Source organism: Pseudophryne corroboree, chromosome 4 (assembly GCF_028390025.1).
Source record: "Pseudophryne corroboree isolate aPseCor3 chromosome 4, aPseCor3.hap2, whole genome shotgun sequence".
Classification (NCBI taxonomy): Eukaryota; Metazoa; Chordata; class Amphibia; order Anura; family Myobatrachidae; genus Pseudophryne; species Pseudophryne corroboree.
The window spans coordinates 798,760,364-798,779,435 of record NC_086447.1 but is presented as its reverse complement, the minus strand read 5'-3'; the positions used below and the strand labels follow the sequence as shown (position 1 = coordinate 798,779,435).

At 43.8% G+C, this 19,072-nt stretch overlaps 1 long non-coding RNA gene and 1 pseudogene across 2 annotated transcripts in view; one reads left to right on the top strand and one right to left on the bottom strand.

Annotated features, from left to right (window-relative positions):
* Positions 1–8,529, bottom strand: part of LOC134911789 (uncharacterized) — a 34,284-nt gene extending 25,755 nt beyond the window's left edge. Inside the window, exon 1 of one of the 2 annotated variants that reach the window (XR_010176840.1) lies at positions 8,445–8,529. This is a non-coding gene — a long non-coding RNA (uncharacterized LOC134911789). Of the gene's footprint in view, positions 1–8,248; positions 8,409–8,444 lie in introns of those variants that run through there. The other variant, XR_010176841.1, reaches the window with a different exon arrangement.
* On the top strand, positions 3,846–3,965 carry LOC134912900 (5S ribosomal RNA; annotated as a pseudogene).
* Positions 8,530–19,072: the final 10,543 nt, after the last annotated feature.

The following is a 19,072-nucleotide window of genomic DNA, read 5'->3' as shown; positions in this document are numbered from 1 at the left end:
GGAAAAAGCAAAACAAGCCGGCACTCACGATTTGATGAAGAATCGAAGAAGATTTATTCCATAACAAGGCGACATGTGTACATACAGGCACAGCCCGACAGCTGTTTCAACCGACATAGGTCTTCCTCAGGGGCTACAAAAGCTGCGTGTAGCACAGGAATATAAGCATAAATTGGCGCCAAAGACAAAAAAACACATCACCCAATGGGAGGAGAGGGAGGCGGGACGAGTCCTGTATGTGGCTCCCCCATCTCCCCTGCTCCGTCGCGTCATCGTTAATGTAAACAAAGCTGGCGCCTTCCCTAGCAATGGCTCTGGTGTGCTGTGCGCGAAGGGGGGGACACCAGCGCAGGCGATTCTGAGCCTGCACAGGGGGTGGGGACGGGAAAAAAGGTGAATACACAATGTGCATAAGGATACAACAAGACAAAGAAACTGGGAAACAATTTGTAATTGACCATTATCAGACCTGCACCTGCCCTCTAGAGTTTATATGTGCTCTCTTTGCAATATTACTTTTTTCAAATTTTTTTTTTTGGGGTCTCTTTTGATTACCATGTACTTTACAGTCGCCTAGGGGTGGCCTCTTGTCCAGCACGACTAGCCTATGCACAGTACTTTTGGCTATACAAATGTCTACAAACAAGGAACTTACGTCTATATTACAATTTGACAATGCGGATGCAGAAAGAATTTTGTTTGATGACACTGAATCTCAGTGTTGACAGTCCAGAGGAATTTACGAGTGATCTGCTTAGGTTGAAGAACAGGGAGATCGAACTACATCTCCATGGCCTCACCCTCTCACAATATTACAAGGAACAATACACTCCGAGGGGGTTTAGGCTACACAACCAACCCACACTTGGTAGACACAACAATGATTTCTGCACAAAATTGTGCAACATACTGAACAAGTGTTCCTTTGACTTAATGCTCTTAGTGATAGAACAAGCAGGCACTGATCTAGATAGCATTAAGAAAGATATATTGGAACTTCAAACTTCCGATCTGCATAGGGGGGATCCGGATTGAAAGTCGACAGTAACTAGGTCGACAATGTCTAGGTCGACCACTATTGGTCGACAGTAACTAGGTCGACAGGGTCTTTAGGTCGACATGTTCTAGGTCGACAGGTCAAAAGGTCGATATGAGTTTTTCACAATTTTTTTCTTTTTTTGAACCTTTTCATACTTAACGATCCACGTGGACTACTATTGGAACGGTAATCTGTGCCGAGCGAAGCGGCAGCGGAGCGAAGGCACCATGCCCGAAGCATGGCGAGCCATGCGAGGGGACGCGGTGCACTAATTGGGGTTCCCGGTCACTCTACGAAGAAAACGACACCAAAATAACATTAAAAACTCATGTCGACCTTTTGACCCGTCGACCTAGAACATGTCGACCTAAAGACCCTGTCGACCTAGACACCCTGTCAACCTAGTTACTGTCGACCAATAGTGTTTGACCTAGACATTGTCGACCTAGTTACTGTCGACTTTCAATACCACACCCGTATAGGGCCATGCAAACTCCTGAATGTGATCTCTTATCCAATCTCAATAAGGACATTGAGAAATTCAAGGGAGATTTACTTAATTTCAAGAAAAACAAATACAAACAAGTCAAATTAGACTATAAAGAAAACAGGGTATATCCCTGGTATTCGCGCAGTGACCTGAGGAGGTTCAAACCGCTGTTTCAGCGGGGTCAAAGACCTCCACAACCTTTCACTGACATTGATAGTCAGTCACATACCTCAGCTAGTGACTCTGATGTTCCATCCACATCTGGTCAAAACCCCACTTATCTCTCTAGGTCAGCAAGAAACAGACGACCTCCCAAAAAACCCTTATACCCACCCGTCGAGGTGGGAGAAAAAGAAAGAAGATGGCAACAAAAATTCAATTAGAAACAGTTGTATTCAATCTCTCCAAACATCCCCTTATACCTGATGAGCTATCCGCTCTCAATAAAGGCCTCTCATTCATCCCTACAGTGACTCTGGATGAATTCAAGTGGCAAGTGGATCTTTACAAACTGGGCAGGCAATTGCGACTTAGAGACTTCTTTTCGGGCAATAACACCAATTTTGGATCAACACCTTCAACAACGGAGTCGTGCCCTCTAAAGAAACCCAGTGTTTTTGATCCTCCATCTGTCAATCCCTCCATACAAACCTTTATGAGGGTTCTCAAAAGGGACACTATACCCTTTGTTTCCAAGCAAAAGTTATCCCACTACAATATCACGATGGGTGAAAGGAAAGCCATCGAGTCTCTACATAATGATACCCAATTGGTCATCAGAGCTGCGGACAAGGGGGGTGGCATTGTGTTGTTAGATTATGACTACTACATCATGGAAGCCAATAAACAATTGTCTGACACCACTTGCTACCACAAACTTGGCCATGATCCCACAGGGGCTTACAAAAGTGAGATAGACTCCATTATTCAGGTGGGACTCAATAATGGATACATCAACAAGAACACAGCTGAGTTTATGACCACTGCACATCCCAGGATACCCTTTTTGTATACACTCCCGAAAATTCTAGTGATGAGCGGATTCGGTTTTACTCGGTTTTACTCGGTTCTCAAAATTGAATCTTATTGGCTATCCAAAACACGTGACATCAGTGAGCCAATAAGATTCGGTTTTGAGAACCGAGTAAAACCGAGTAAAACCGAATCCGCTCATCACTAGAAAATTCATAAGTCTCTCTCTCAACCGTCAGGACGACCCATTATTTCAGCAAGGGGGTCCCTTTGTCAACCTCTATCTCAACTGGCAGATTTTTACTAACAGCCATTGGTCAAGCAAACGGCCAGCTTCATTGAAGATACGTCAGACTTTTTGAGGAAACTTGAACTAGTACAAAACATCACGGACGATACCCTGCTGGTGACACTTGCTGTCTCGAGTCTCTACACTAATATCCCGCATACACAAGGGATGGAAACATGCAGAGAGCTTCTCACTGACAACAATGCCTATTTTGGCCCACCTGTGTCCTTCTTGATGTTGTTGATCAACTCAAATGTTGCATCATAGACTAGATACCACCACTACAACGGGGTGGTGATCGTGATAGACTGTTGCTACAAAGAGAACTCCAGTGGATTCATAGATTACAAACTCTGACTCCCAATGGCCTTAATGAAGATTTTTCGGTTGGGATGTTTCTTGTGAAGCGATTTAGCCAGTGTTTTTAGTTTCATTTCTTTAGACAATCGGCTGTATGTTGGCAAGACTAGCGGAATGCTCAATGAACAACTTAGCCAACGCCGCTCTTCTATCAAGAAATGTCTTACGTCCACAGATACCACGAGAGACTTTACCAATTTACCAGTTGCAAGACACTTTAAAGATGCACAACATAAGGTCAATCAACTCAAATGTTGCATCATAGACCAGATACCACCACTACAACGGGGTGGTGATCGTGATAGACTGTTGATACAAAGAGAACTCCAGTGCATTCATAGATTACACACTCTGACTGACTCCCAATGGCCTTAATGAAGATTTTCGGTTGGGATGTTTCTTGTGAAGCGATTTAGCCAGTGTTTTTGGTATCATTTCTTTAGACACCGTCGTGTGTCCAGTATCATTTCTCTTTACCTATTGGTTTCTTTTTGAGCCCTTTGACACTGCCGTGTGTCAGTTATTGTGCACTGTCCAAGTTACGATGCATTGATGTGGCTATATACATTGACACTCTATGGGTTGTGGAAGTGACTTTGTTTCCTTGGCTTCTCCTGCCATTCTTTGCCACTACTATTAGGATGGCCCTGTAACAGGTAGCACCTTTCTGGCCTTAGATGCGGCATTATAGTGATCTCAACAGCCATACCACCCTGGACGACATCCAATTCCATCCGATCTTGGAAACTAAGCAGTGTTGGGCCCAGTCAGTACCAGTTTTGGGGACAGCTTGGGAATACTGGGTGCTGTATTTTCATCACTTAGCCATATGCGGCTTCGGGCTACCTGATTGGCAGTCTTTAGTTATATCGATCTTCTACCATACACTCTTGATCCTCCACTTCCCTTCCCTTTATATTTATTCATCCTCCCTATATTTTATCATTTTCACCACCCTGACATCTTATCTTACCACATTCGATCCATTCGGCACCTGTGTGCACCTGGGCTCCAATAGGATTCATTACTTTTCCTTTTGCTCTTTCTTTCTACCAATTTCCCTCTGTTGTCTTATACTTACTATGGTGCGTAGTCCACAGTTATGAGTATATTATCCTGTGCTACCTATACCTCGGGGTTACTTTCAGTTTAGTCTTTGTCACACCGCTGTATGAGTGGGTCTTTCTGCTTTTTAATACATGCTCTGCTGGACATTATACTTCTGCCCATGGACACCGCCACGTGTCATTTATTTTTACATGTGTCACTACCTGTTGTGAGTATCTTGTTGAATATGTTTTTATTTTCTGTGGACATTTTTCTAGCCCATGAATTGGCTACTCTCTTTGGTTCATTTGACTTATGCAGTGCTATGATTCATTTTCCTCCATTTGACTCTCTACACAGGACTATAGACATCAACAGTCTGTTTTGACACTAGGGTGTCAGTGGGCTCCAGCTGAGCTTATTCCCTCTCTGCATATTCATATACTCACATGTGATTTATTTGTCATTTTTGTTTATTCATATGTTATGTGAATGTTATGGGTTTTTTTTCATGCGCTTGATCTTTCTATTTCATGTTTGCCACTTTCTTTGTCTTGTTGTATCCTTATGCACATTGTGTATTCACCTTTTTTCCCGTCCCCACCCCCTGTGCAGGTTTAGAATCGCCTGCGCTGGTGTTCCCCCCTTTGCGCACAGCGCACCAGAGCCGTTGCTAGGGAAGGCGCCGGCTTTGTTTACATTAACGATTATGCGACGGAACAGGGGAGACGGGGAGCCGCATACAGGACTCATCCCGCCTCCCTCTCCTCCCATTGGGTGATGTGGTTTTTTGTCTTTGGCGCCAATTTATGCTTATATTTCTGTGCTACACGCAGCTCTTGTAGCCCCTGAGGAAGACCTATGTCAGTTGAAACAGCTGTCGGGCTGTGCCTGTATGTACACATGTCGCCTTGATATGGAATAAATCTTCTTCGATTCTTCATAAAAATCGTGAGTGCTGGCTTGTTTTGCTTTTTCCAATGAGCTGGAAAAGCGAGTGTCTCTATGTTTTTTTACTGCCTTGCACCATTTACTCGTCTATGACCATGGCTTTGAGTGCTGTCACTTGTTCTTTTATTTCTATATATATATATATATATATATATATATATATATATATATATATATATATATGTATATAGATACATACTGTGTGTGTATTTATATATATATATATATATATATACACACACATTTTTTTCTATTTTTCTTTTTAACTAGCTATACAGATGTTGTATATATAAGCTTGCCATAATATCCCTTTCATTTATACAGGTTCTGTGTCTGGCTAAATTCCAGCCTGCATTCCACTTGTGTAAATCATAGGTGTCCCAAATTAAAGGGATATTATGTCAAGCCTATATATATAAAATGTAAAATTAATTTTTGATTTTTATGTTGGAATAATCTTCCTTCCCAGCATGGCAACCTTCATCATTGCTTGAATAAGACATTTGATAAATAAACTCCTAGATGGCCTAAAGGCAATAATTTTTTTTTGTAATTAGACGAATGCTTTCATTTGTAGTGGTTGTAGCATAGTATAATACATTATATTGTGTGATAGTAATAGCACGTAAAACTGGTTTTATTGAGAGTATAAGTATTTTTGAAAAGTGTGAATTGTAGTAATCTGCAGATTGTAATTGAACATAAATACATTGGATGTGAGTTGATGTTTGGGAATTTTGGAATAAGTGCAAACAAAAATCCTCAGCAATTGGCAGTTAAATTACACTAAACTGTGCAAGGCAAAGAAAATGTTAATCCAGTACGACAGGATAATGGTTTAAAGTTTCAAAACTCCCGGAGTGTCCTGACTTTAGGTCTATTTTCAAGCTGACTTACTTGCCAGCTACCTACAGGTCTGTTGTGTTTCGAATTTTCACTCCGGACTTCTATACCGAAAGCCAACTTTTCAGTAATAAAATCTTGTACCTACATTCATGATAATCTGATTTGCATATCTGTGTGTGCAACATAATTGAATTAAAAGTATACAGTTTCACTCTTAATGCATATAATTATGTGCATATGTAATATACTTGAATCCAACAAATTTTCTTTCTTACAATTTCCACTAACCAATCAAGTGCTACCATTCCTTGGCACATGTACTCGATCAGATATTCCTTTGAACACAATGCTTTAAAATAATAATTAAAAAAGTGGGACAAATATTTTTGAAAACATTTTTTATCCACCTCATTTTTTATTGTGTTATTCTTTTTTAGTATGCATTACTCTTATTTTAGTGAAACCATATATATGATATTCTGGCACGGTGAGAATTGATGTGTATTCTTTGGACGTTAGGTACAGCCTCGTTGCCAAGTGGATTAAATGCCTCCTGGATTTTACATCTTTTATGAATCTGCCGGGTTCCAAGTTTGTGAAATCATCCTCCACATGAACTTTGTGGTAGCAACTGTTTCTATATGATGGAATGGATGCTGATGATGAGTTTTGTGGTCCTCTAATCACATGTATGTGGAGGTGTTCATAGGAACATTAAACCCTGGCAGGTTATTTTTCCATGAAATACATGCCAACATGACAGATTGAAATGTCTTTTTTGTGGGATTTCTCTTTTTTTTTGCCCTGAAAACTTGTGCTTGTCAACTTCACGCTAATAACAGCAAATGATTCTTTTCCTCCCTCCATTTACTGTTATATTCTGTAATAATACAGATTGCTGAACTAAAATTTCAGATAAATAGCAAAGTGGGAATGAATAGTAATAGGTACCTTCCATTTACTAAGAAGCGGAGTCATATAGCCACTTGCTTATAATAAGTGTAGCTTAAAAGGGAATGCCACATATTTTCCTTAATACATACTGTACATCCCAGAGTATACATGTTGCAAATTATTATTATTTTTCTGCTGTTGATGACAGTTGAAAGTGCCACACGAGCCCTATGGTGCAGGTAACAGTTCCTCAGCAAAAGAAATTGACGGGCCACTAGTCACTGCGGGGCCTCTAGGCTTCAGCCTACTCAGTCTTATAAATAATACAGGCCATCGACTGGTGGAGTATCAACAAAATCCAACATGTTCAAATTCCCTGACTCTTGCATCAGAACCAGTGAATCGTGGATTTCAAACATGTTGGATTTGGGCGATAACATGACTCGGGCATCGGCAAAGCGAGGAATTGCTGCAATTTATGGTAGATGTATGGGCTCCATTAGCAGAAAGCCACAAATACAGTTTAAGACTTTGTTGCAACCACACCGGCAAACACGCTGCACAGAATTTACTAAATGAAATGTGTTATTCACCTGAAACACAGCAGATACACTATGACTTTGTTAAACTCTTCCTCCATAACAATACAAAAAAAAGCTGACATTCTCTATGTCACTCTACAATGCCACCCCATGCATCTCTACAGCATCATCCCCCTTGCGTCACACCAATGCCATCCCCTTTGCATATCTCCAGCTAATCCCCTGCATCTCTCCGGCAACATCTTCCTGTACATCTACAGCTCAGCCCCCTGCATCACTGTTGTTCACCCCGTGTCTCTCCAGTGCCATCCCCCATGGTTCTGTCTAGCGCCATCCTCCTGCATCTCTCCAGCATCACCCTCCTATGTCTCTCCAGGACCATCCTCCTGTGTTTCTCCAGCTCAGCCCCATGCGTCACTCCAGCTCAGCCCCCTTCTGTGTCTCCAGCTCAGTCAAATCTCTCCAGTCCCCCTTCTGTCTCTCCAGCTCAGCCCCATATTTCCAGCTCCCATTCTGTCTCTTCAGCTCAACCCCCGGCCCTGTCTCTCTGGCTCAGCCTTCGGCCATGTCTTTCCAGCTCAGGCCCCGGCTTTATCTTTCCGGCTCAGTCCAGGGCTCTATCTCTCCAGCTCAGCCCCTGTCTCTCCAGCTAAGTCCCAAGTAATGTCTCTCCAGCTCAGCCCTTCCACTCAAGCTCAGCTCCCGCCCTGTCTCTCCAGCTCATCTCCCTGTCTTTTCAGTTTAGCCCCCTGTCTCTCCAGCTCAACCCAGTCACTCCGTTTCAGCCCCCCGCCCTGTCTCTCAAGCTTAACACTCACCCTGTCTCACCAGTTCAGCTTCCTGTCTCTCCAGCTCAGCCCATGGCCATGTGTCTCCAGCTCAGTCCCCTGTCTCTCCATCTCAGCCCCCTGCATTGTCTTTCCAGCTCAGCCCCCAGTGTTGTCTCTCCAGCTCAGACCCCAGCATTTTCCCTCCAGCTCCAGCTTAGCCCCTTGTCTCTCCAGGCCCTCTTACCTGCCTGCCTGGTGTGGCTGTGGAGTGGATTGTGGTCCTCTTCACAGCTGCAGTGTGATGTCATGATGTCATAGGCGCCGTGACCACTCCACAAAGAAAAAAGTAGCCACTAGGACCAGGGAGGGGATGCGGCTGTGGCTGCCTACACTAATACACTAATTAGGGCAGTACGGATGGTGTAATGGTTAGCATTACTGCCTCGCAGCACTGAGGTCATGGATTTGATTCCCACCATGGCCCAAACTGTGCAGAATTTGTATATTCTCCACGTACTTGCATGGGTTTCCTCCAGGTACTCCAGTTTCCTTTCACAATCCAAAAATATACTGTTAGGTTAATTAGCTCCCAACAGAAAAGTAACCCTAGCGTGAATGTGTCTGTGTGTACATGTGATAGGGAATATAGATTGTTAGCTATACTGGGGCAGGGACTGATATGATTGGGCAAAATATACTCTGTACAGCGCTGCAGAATATGTATGCGCTATATAAGTAATTGGTAATAAATAAATAATAATGCCACCTGCATCATTTAATGATATGGGTGGCATGGTGGGCTCTCTGTGGGACTCCTCAGTGAGAAGAGGAGTCCCACTTCCTTTTCTTGCAAGGGCCATGACAGAGGCGGAACTAGTTCCACCTACCATTATAGATGACCGAATGCCCCATTTAAAACCATGGCCTGTGTGCTTTATGCTATTGTATATAACACTGTATTGCTACTATCAGTTAGACTTAGCTATTTTGTCTGGATTGCCTTTCAATACTTTCTGGAAGTCTGTTTACATATTAGGTTTCATCCCCTTCGGTGTTAAGGAATAGTGGGACTCATCCTCAGAATATACCTGGAAAGTGCTAAGAGGCTCACTTGTCCTTAGTAGTGAAAAAGCTCAAATGGGAAAAATACATATTTACCTATAATCCACACTGCCGATGGGTCCTCAAGGAGGAGATGGCAGAATAACATCATCACACCAATGCATGATGATATAAATTTACACACCTCTGCTCACTACAGTGCACTACAGAAAAAGATGCAGAGCCAGGGGATGGGACGAGTGCACTTAAACCGACCACCTGTATGCCTCCTTAGTAATTATTGTAACACCCACCTTACAGAAATCATAAAGAAGTCCAGAGATGGGGAACCTCTCACCAATCATTGCTTCATTAACCTAAGAGGCACCCTCATTATAAAGACAAGACTTGTATCTTTCAAATGATGTAGCTCCGTAGTAGCTATTGTCTGGTGATCACAAGTGGGCTAGAGGATAGGAGATGTGCACTAAAAGTACACAGCATCTCTCATCTTTACATCTGCATGCTTGGGGGAATCTTCTTAGTAGTTATTCGGTAGTGGTCAGTAGACAATAACACCCTACACTACAGAAAGCATTCAAAAGGCCAGAGATAGTGTTATAATGTTCAGATCTTCCTCGTTTTGCATATAATTATTCCTTGTGTTATTGAAAGGTGCACATATTTTTTTTCTAGTTTATTGCCTATTTTGGGTTGGTTTAATTTGCTGTGTGAAGATTTATAAGCAAATGAATTACTTTTTCTGAATACACAAACATTTCTGAGATAAGCAGGGTATTAATTGTGTTGGTACTGCTGCATAAACAAATGACTGATATTGATGTTGGAATGTGACCAGCCTAAAAACTGCAAAAACAGGCTCAGCACAGGGGTGAGAAAATCCTCAGCATCTAAAGAGATAAGAATCCATTGAAACTCCTTAAATGTCCGCTAATCTAAGTTGTCATATATAAAAGAACAATTAAATCATTTGCAAATATACATGCAAAAGTTTCAAGACGGTTTCAGAAATGCAGACACCAAACTTCCTATTTGTAATCCTACATCCACGTGGGCGCGGGTTATCCGGCACCCGCGACTACAAGCAGTGTCTGAATAGGTCGATGTCACACTGTTGGCTGTTGGTTAGTGCGGATCACGTGGTTTATGACATCTACCCCACGTGACCGCCGGGTCCACAACCACTAGAGTTTCATTAGAAACAACAGGAAGTGAAGACAGTGAAGTCCAATGTTCCCAACATGTTTAATTTCTCTAGTTTTTCTAGAATAAGTAATTTAATTTATTCAGATGGATTACATGGTTCATTAATATCGATTCCAGTACTCGTTTTTAGTATTAAAGACATGCGTTATGATGAGTTTGCCTCCTCAATCAAAATAAGGTGTTTGAAAGTTGATTTTAAGGTAATTTATATATAATTGATGATGCAGACAGGTGATGTGGATTAACCAATGTATGTCCTATATAAGGGATGACTGCTTCAGAGAGCATATACCTTTGATAAAGCTGCCCCTGGAAGTCAGCGAAACGCGTAAGGACCATACTAGTGGACCGTGTGGCACTACTATCCAGGACATTTGGACGGTGGACCTTCTTCAGAACAAGCCTGGGACTCTCTCTGACGACCTTTCCATTGCTAAACGGAGAACCTATTTCCCCCAACCGGTGTGTTGAAATCTCTTCATGCTGAGACATCACCAGGGAATGTGACATTTGGTTCCACCAGGATCGGTAACTATTAATGGAGAGACTTACCATTCATGCCCAGGAAACATAGGTCCACCAACCACTGGTTATTTATTAGTGCCCTGCACACGATCACCCAGCTTGCTTCAAGTCAGTCATGTTTTAACTTGTTCACATAAGTGCCCTTATATGTGTAACAAAGTATTTTAAACCGACCAAATAGAAATTGAATAAATATTGATTGATCCTTTCCACCTGTCTGCATACATCTGTTTTACTTTTATTTTTTTTTATTTTTTATTTATTTATTTTTTTTAAATTTGTGTATTACTAAGCGCTGTCTTTGGTACCCAGAGTACAATTGCATATTGTAGTCAGAGGTTGTGGCTGGCTCCTTGTACTCTGTGACTCTGTGAAGGTATTCTGGGGGGAAATTGTACTGACATTTTCCTGTGTGTGTGTGTAACCCACTGCACCATATTTGGGGGACTTTGTCTTGTAATGCAGAATATACAGTATGTCTTCTCCTGGGGAGTCTATACCATGCTCAAAACTGTACAAATTCTCAGGCTTCGGTGGCAGATCCCCCTGGGGTGGCCACCATAGGGTGTACTTTCACATATATTTCTTCAAATATGTCCCATGCTGGGTAGAAGCCGCAGTTTTGAGATGTCTGGGGAATCAAATCCCACAGCTGTGCCTCTCACCCCAACTACATACCCTGAAAAGCGTACACTTGCCATATAATGCAACTGACATACAGATGTATCCACATACATCTTTGCTATATCCCGCCATGTATGGCACGGTTTTGCATGCCATAGACTCAGATATTTAGCCATGCCTTGTGATTTTTCTTGATTTGCTTCTTTAAATATGTTACTTTATACATATTCTGTTATGGCAAACAAAAATTTTAAAATTCACCCACTCGCTACTCTTGAAAAACAGCTTAGCCGTGTCTTGCATGTTGTGCCAAATTGGTAAAAAAGCAAAGATGTAAGTGGACACATCAGTATGAGGGGGGCAACATATAGTTTGAGGCTAATGGGGATGAGGAATCTATATATATATATATATATATATATATATAATAAATGCCTTCCCACTATTTAGAGCGTTAAACTCCTTATTTGGGAAAACCTGAGTACACCCAGAGATATAATCCACATCCCTAAAGAGTGTTTAAATTGTTAACGAAGGTCGTGTTACCTGTCCCTGGTACAACCTCCATAAAGGATTAGCCTGATCGCAGATTGAGACTACTCTCTAATACTGTGCACTGCTACAGGTGTGGCTCAGAGACCCTTGCTTGCGTAGATCTCTGGGGCTATAGTTACGTGGTCAGGCTCCTTACTTGATGATTCACATTCTATGGGTGGGATTCAAATAATATATCACGCCCAATTTCCTTTCTAAAATGATCTCCGTTATCGGGCATATTGCGCCCATAGTGATCAGGTTTAGCTGTGTAAAGGGTTGGGTGCCTCCCTACTCCGGGGGTTGCGAGCTGAAATAATGATACCACGCCCCTGAGGGCAGAAACAGAACAGATGTAGAAAGGGGTGAAAAGAATTGAATCCCGCCCTATGTATAGGAGTGACAGTTGTTTGTTCTATGTCACTTACAGGATTCTACAGGCTTCACTGCTGGAGGCCATGAAGAAGATTGGCCTGCGTCACGCAGGGCACACTACTCTGGCAGTTTAGACAAGCAGGGGACGGTGGGCTACACCAATGGACTGCAGATACAGAATCCAAGAAAGGTATGGCGGGTCCGCCCTTCACAGGTGAGGCCCTGTTGGGACACACTGGATACGTGAATGTCCATGCCAACTGCGGGTAAGTCGACATATCTTCCTTCCGCAGCTGCACAGACCCGGAAATTATATCCTACACCTACTCTGCAATCCCGTCGAACTGCAAGGTTTAAACGTGAGTCTAAGGGTTCCTCCACTTCCTTTAGAGGACGTTGGGGAAAATCCAGAAAACCTGCACTGCCAGGTTCCCAGGGACGGATTTCGGATTCTGCCTTCTCAAACCCTTCGGTTTGTCGGTGGACCTCACTGCCTGGGGATCAGACAGGTGGGAGCGCTATAGAGATTCCAGTTAAACATATGGGAGATATCCTGCCTAGACCCCTGGAAATGGTTAGGATGCCCAGGGGTGCAGACTGGAGTTTCTAGTACTCCCGCCTCACAGATTATTACTAGCTTCTCGGACAGAAAGTACACTACTGCTGGAAGCTATTCAAACATTTGCCAAACAACTGTCATTGTTCCAGTTCCACATCACCTACAACACAAGGGCTATTACTCAAACCTGTTTTTGGTACCGAAACCGGACGATTCGGTAAGGCCAATATTAGACCTAAAAACATTGAACCCTACTTGAGGGAATTCAAATTCAAGATGGAGTCTCTGAGAGCGGTGATCTGCTGCTAAAAGCATCTTCCAGGGAGAGGCTGTTACAGAGTATTGCTCTCTCAACTCGCCTACTCCAGGATCTGGGGTGGATCCCGAAACTTCCAAAGTCACATATGGAGCCGACAGAAAGCGTCGGTGATCCAGTCTATGGTCCGGGATGTCCTGAAGCCAGCCCGGGTATCGGTTCGTCAGTCCATTCGCGTTCTGGGGAGGATGGTAGCCTCCTACGAGGCTTTACAGTACGGAAGATTCCATGCATGGTTCTTCTAACTGGCTCTCCTGGATAAATGGTCGGGATCACATCTTCACATGCACCAGCGGATACGCCTGTTGCCGAAAGCCAGAAATTTCACTCCTCTGGTGGCTGCAAACTTCTCACCTACTCAAGGGCCGCAGGTTCGGGATTCAGAATCGGATTCTTCTAACCACGGATGCAAGTTTCTGAGGTTGGGGAGCAGTCACCCAAGGGGAGAACTTCCAAGGAAAGTGGGCAAGTCAGGAAGCTCTCCTTCCGGTAAACATTCTGGAACTAAGGGCCATATACAACAGCCTTCTACAAGTGGCACATCTTCTGAAAGATCAAGCCATTCAAGTTCAGTCGGGCAACGTCAGGGCGGTGCCCTACATAAACAGGCAAGGCGGAACGAAGAGCAGAGCTGCAATGTCAGAGGTAATGAGAGTCCTCCTCTGGGCAGAAAGACGTGCACTGGCACTGTCATCAATCTTCATTCTGGGAGTGGACATCTGGGAAGCAGACTTCCTCAGCAGACGCAATCTCCATCCAGGAGATTGGGGCCTCTATCCGGAGTATTCGCAGAGGTAACAATCCCATGGGGTGTACCTCAGATAGACATGATAGACATGATGGCCTCTTGCCTCAACAAGAAGCTTCTGAGGTACTGTTCCAGGTCAAGAGACCCACAGGCAGTGGCAGTGGATGCCCTGGTAACTCCGTGGGTGTCCCAGTCAGTGTATGTGTTCCCTCCACTTCCACTCATCCCAAGGATTCTTAAACTAATAAAAAGAACAAGAGTTCAGGCGATCCTTTTTGCTCCGGACTGGCTAAGAAGGGCTTGGTACGCGGATCTTCTGGGATTACTCTTGGAAGATCCAAGGCCTCTTCCTCTTCGTAAGGACCTTCTTCAACAGGGGCCATTCGCTGATCAAGACTTACCGTGGCTACGTTTTACGGCATGGAGGTTGAACGCCAGATCTTAGCTCGGAAAGGCATTACGAAAAAGGTCATTCCTACAGGCTAGGAAAGGAGTATCGTCAAAACATTACCATCGGATTTGGTAAAAAGTGTGTGTCTTGGTGTGAATCCAAGAAATTTCCTACGGTGGAGTTTCATCTGGGACGTTTTCTCCTCTTTCTGCAAGCAGGTGTGGATGTGGACCTTGGGCTCCATAAAAGTCCAGATTTTGGCCTTGTCCATTTTCTTCCAGAAACAATTGGCTGCCCTCCCTGAGGTTCAGACATTCTTGAAAGGAGTTCTGCACATCCAACCACCCTTTGTGCCTCCTACGGCACCTTGGGATCTTAATGTGGTATTGCAGTCCCTGAAATCGGTTTGGTTCGAACCTTTGTAGGAGGTGGACGTAAAGTTGCTTACTTGGAAGGCTGTCACTGGGGGCACTGTCGCACAAGAGCCCTTACTTGATTTTCCATGAGGATAGAGCTGAGCTCAGAACGCGTCAGCGATTTCTTCCAAAGGTTGTTTCGGCTTTTCATATCAACTGACCTATTGTGGTGCCAGTAGCTACTGACACCTCGATTACTCAAAGTCCTTGGATGTTGTGAGGGCTTTGAAAATATATGTGAAGAGAACTTCTCGTCACAGAAAGTCGGACGCTCTGTTTGTCCTTTATGATCCCAACAAGGTTGGGCAGACAATTTCTTGCTGGATCAGGTTTTCTATCCAGCATGCTTATTCTACGGCAGGCTTGCCGTGTCCAAAATCTGTTAAGGCCCACTCTTCTCGTAAAGTGGGTTCTTCCTGGGCAGCTGCTCGGGGTGTCTCGGCTTTACAGCTTTGCCGAGCAGCTACTTGGTCAGGGTCGAACACGTTTGTTAAGTTCTACAAGTTCGATACTTTGGCCTCTGAGGACCTAAAGTTTGGTTAATCTGTTCTGCAGGAGCCTCAGCACACTTCCTCCTGTACTGGAAGCTTTGGTACATCCCCATGGTACTAAATGGAACCCCAGCATCCTCTAGGACGTAAGAGAAAATAGGATTTTAATTACCTACCAGTAAATCCTTTTCTCGTAGTCCATAGAGGATGCTGGGCGCCCGTCCAATGCTTTGTTTTCCTGCATTGTTGCTTGTTTAAGTATTGGTTCAGCTGTTGCTGTTCCTATTTCATGCTGGTTAGCAGGGTTTCTTCTAGTTCCTGCTGGTTAATTGCATGCTGGTTAACATGGTTTCTTTATGTTTCATGCTGGTTAACATGGTTTCTTCATGTTGCATGCTGGTTGGCATGGTTTCTTCATGTTTCATACGGGTTAGCATGATTTCTTCATGTTGCATGCTGGTTGGCATGGTTTCTCCATGTTGCATGCTGGTCAGCATGGTTTTTTAATTCGGTGTCAGCTGGTGTGATTCTCACCACTATCTGTGTATTTCCTTCTCTTGAAGTATGTCCGTATCCTCGGGCACAGTTTCTCCACTGAGACTGGTAGGAGGGGCATAGAGGGAGGAGCCGGCCCACACTATTAAACTCTTAAAGTGCCCATGGCTTCCAAAGGACCCATCTATACCCCATGGTACTAAATGGAACCCCAGCATCCGCCACGGACTACGAGAAAAGGATTTACCGGTAGGTAATTAAAATCCTATTTTCTGCTCATTTGGTCAGTGTTATAGGCAAAACCAGTGCTGGTGGTGGCCAATCAAAAGCTATGTAGACAATCAGAAGCGGAGTAGTGTCAACCATCCCATACAGTAGTTGCACCTAACCGGTAAGCACCATTTTTATATTTTAAAAATATCGCTGAGTATCTCAAAAGAAAACCTTTGGCCTAGCAGTGCCTTGAAAAGAACAATGAGACTCTAGGGCCTTGTGATTCGAGAAAGTTTAGAAGCCAGTTCCTTACACTAAAGAAGACAAGAATGAAGTGATCGTGCGGGCAAATTTCTCACCTAAATTAGGTGGGTGGTCTGCAGTATACCTCTGGCCGGGATGCCGGCGACAAGCATACCGGCGCCGGGTTCCCGACCGCCGGCATGCCGACACATATTCTCCCTCTTGGGGTCCACGACCCCCCTGGAGGGAGAATAAATAGCATGGTGCGCGTAGCGTGGTGAGTGCAGCGAACCCGCAAGGGGCTCATTAGCGCTCGCCCAGCTGTCGGTATGCTGGCGGTTGGGATCCCGGCGCCGGTATGCTGGCCCCCGGGATCCTGGCCGCCGACCACTCATACTACACTCAAATTAGGTATACAATATACCTTGAACAGGATCACACTACGGGGGATATGTATCAAACCTTGGCGAGAGATAAATCCAATCAGCTTCTGCCATTTTACAGGCTGGGTTTTAAAAAATGACAGTTAGGAGCTGATTGTTTGGTACTTCCTCTACTTTATCTTTCTACGAGGTTTGATACGTCTCCCCCTCTTTAATTTTGTATAGTACATACTGCATTATTTTTATTTCTTTTTAGCCCAATAAAAATAAATAAACATAATTGCAATCCGCAATTGCTTTGTAGGCTGCTATTCATTATCCAGCCTTGTGCCCATAATAAAAAGTAACTATTCTTCTCATTTGCGTACTTAAAGCTCACCAGGTGAACAGGATTAAAACTTAATCAGTCAATTCAAATGCTTTTAAATCAGTCATTTCATCATTAACTTTTTAGAGTCAGATAGTGATGACAGGATTGGCTGTATACTAAAGAGCTGTCAACTATTTTCTACTCAAGAATGTGAAAAACAATTACAGGTGATTAAATCACGCTGGGACACTCTAGGAAGCGGCTCGGCTCCAAAGATAACCAATATATTTATTCAGAGGGAGTGGAGAACATTGTCCATTATTGTGGGAGTGGACCATGTTAATAAACATTGGCTGATTTAAGGAAATGTCCAGGATTCAGGGTGTCGTAACCTGTCAACTACACTGTTTTACATGAATGTACTAACTGTATATTAAAGGTTATGCGTTACTGAGTTTTATAAATAATACCACTTTTCCACCAAAAAGCCTGGTCCAACCTGTGTTTCCAGACAAGCTTCCAAACCAGGTCAGACCCCATTTATATCGCTTTCAGATCGCAATGCCAGGTCGCACCCGGAATTTGAAAACGGGTTTTTCCCAGGTGCGACCCAGCATTGGACCCTTTCACACTGGCTTCTCGGTCTGGCAATATGCCATCGCAGTTGAAGCGACCCGGGACCCGTTTACTAGATAGGTAGAGGCGGCGCGGAGATGAGCTCATCTTCCAGCGCCACCTCTACCCCAGCCCCCGCTCCACCTCCCGCCGCTATGGCAACCGACCCGGCAAGTTGCTGTGTCAGGAAGCCAGCACATAATCTCCAATGCCAGATCCCACCCGGGAAAGACCCGTTTCCAATTCCCGGGTGGGATCCGGCATTGGAGATCGGAAAGAGGTACAAGTAAGCTCCAGGAGACGGGCAGGGACTTGGGGGCAGGCATGCAGCTGGCTGGGCATGGCCCATGGGTCTAAGAAGTGGTGCAGCTCAGCTCAGTTGTAAAGGGCCCTACACACTCGGTGGCTGGCCGCCGAGCTGCCCGACGGCCAATACAGTCGTCGGACGACCCGGTGACGGAGGGATTGATGCAGCGTTCAGTTAAAATCTTTAAGTGTGTATAGCCCATGAGAGTCAGCAGCAGGTCTGTCACCTCGTCGGGAGCTAGTCTGTTAGGCTGCGACACTGTAAGCTGAGAACTGTAACTGTGAATGACAGACACAGCACTGTGGCTTATAAAGTCTATATAAATATTCTATAATACATGCATCCATACATTACCATTAGTGTTAGTATTTTATATATATATATATATATATATATATATATGTGTGTGTGTATATATACATATATATATATATATATATATATAATAGAGCTATATATATTTCTATATAGATCTCTATAGATATATATATTTACTAGTGATGTGCACCGGAAATTTTTGGGTTTTGTGTTTTGGATTTGGTTCTGCGGCCGTGTTTTGGATTCGGACGCGTTTTGGCAAAACCTCCCTGAAAATTTTTTGTCGAATTCGGGTGTGTTTTGGATTCGGGTGTTTTTTTACAAAAACCCCTCAAAAACAGCTTTAATCATAGAATTTGGGGGTCATTTTGATCCCATAGTATTATTAACCTCAATAACCATAATTTCCACTCATTTCCAGTCTATTCTGAACACCTCACACCTCACAATATTATTTTTAGTCCTAAAATTTGCACCGAGGTCGCTGGGTGGCTAAGCTAAGCGACCCAAGTGGCCGACACAAACACCTGGCCCATCTAGGAGTGGCACTGCAGTGTCAGACAGGATGGCACTTCAAAAAATTGGCCCCAAACAGCACATGATGCAAAGAAAAAAAGAGGAGCAATGAGGTAGCTGTGTGACTAAGCTAAGCGACCCAAGTGGCCGACACAAACACCTCGCCCATCTAGGAGTGGCACTGTAGTGTCAGACAGGATGGCACTTCAAAAAAATAGTCCCCAA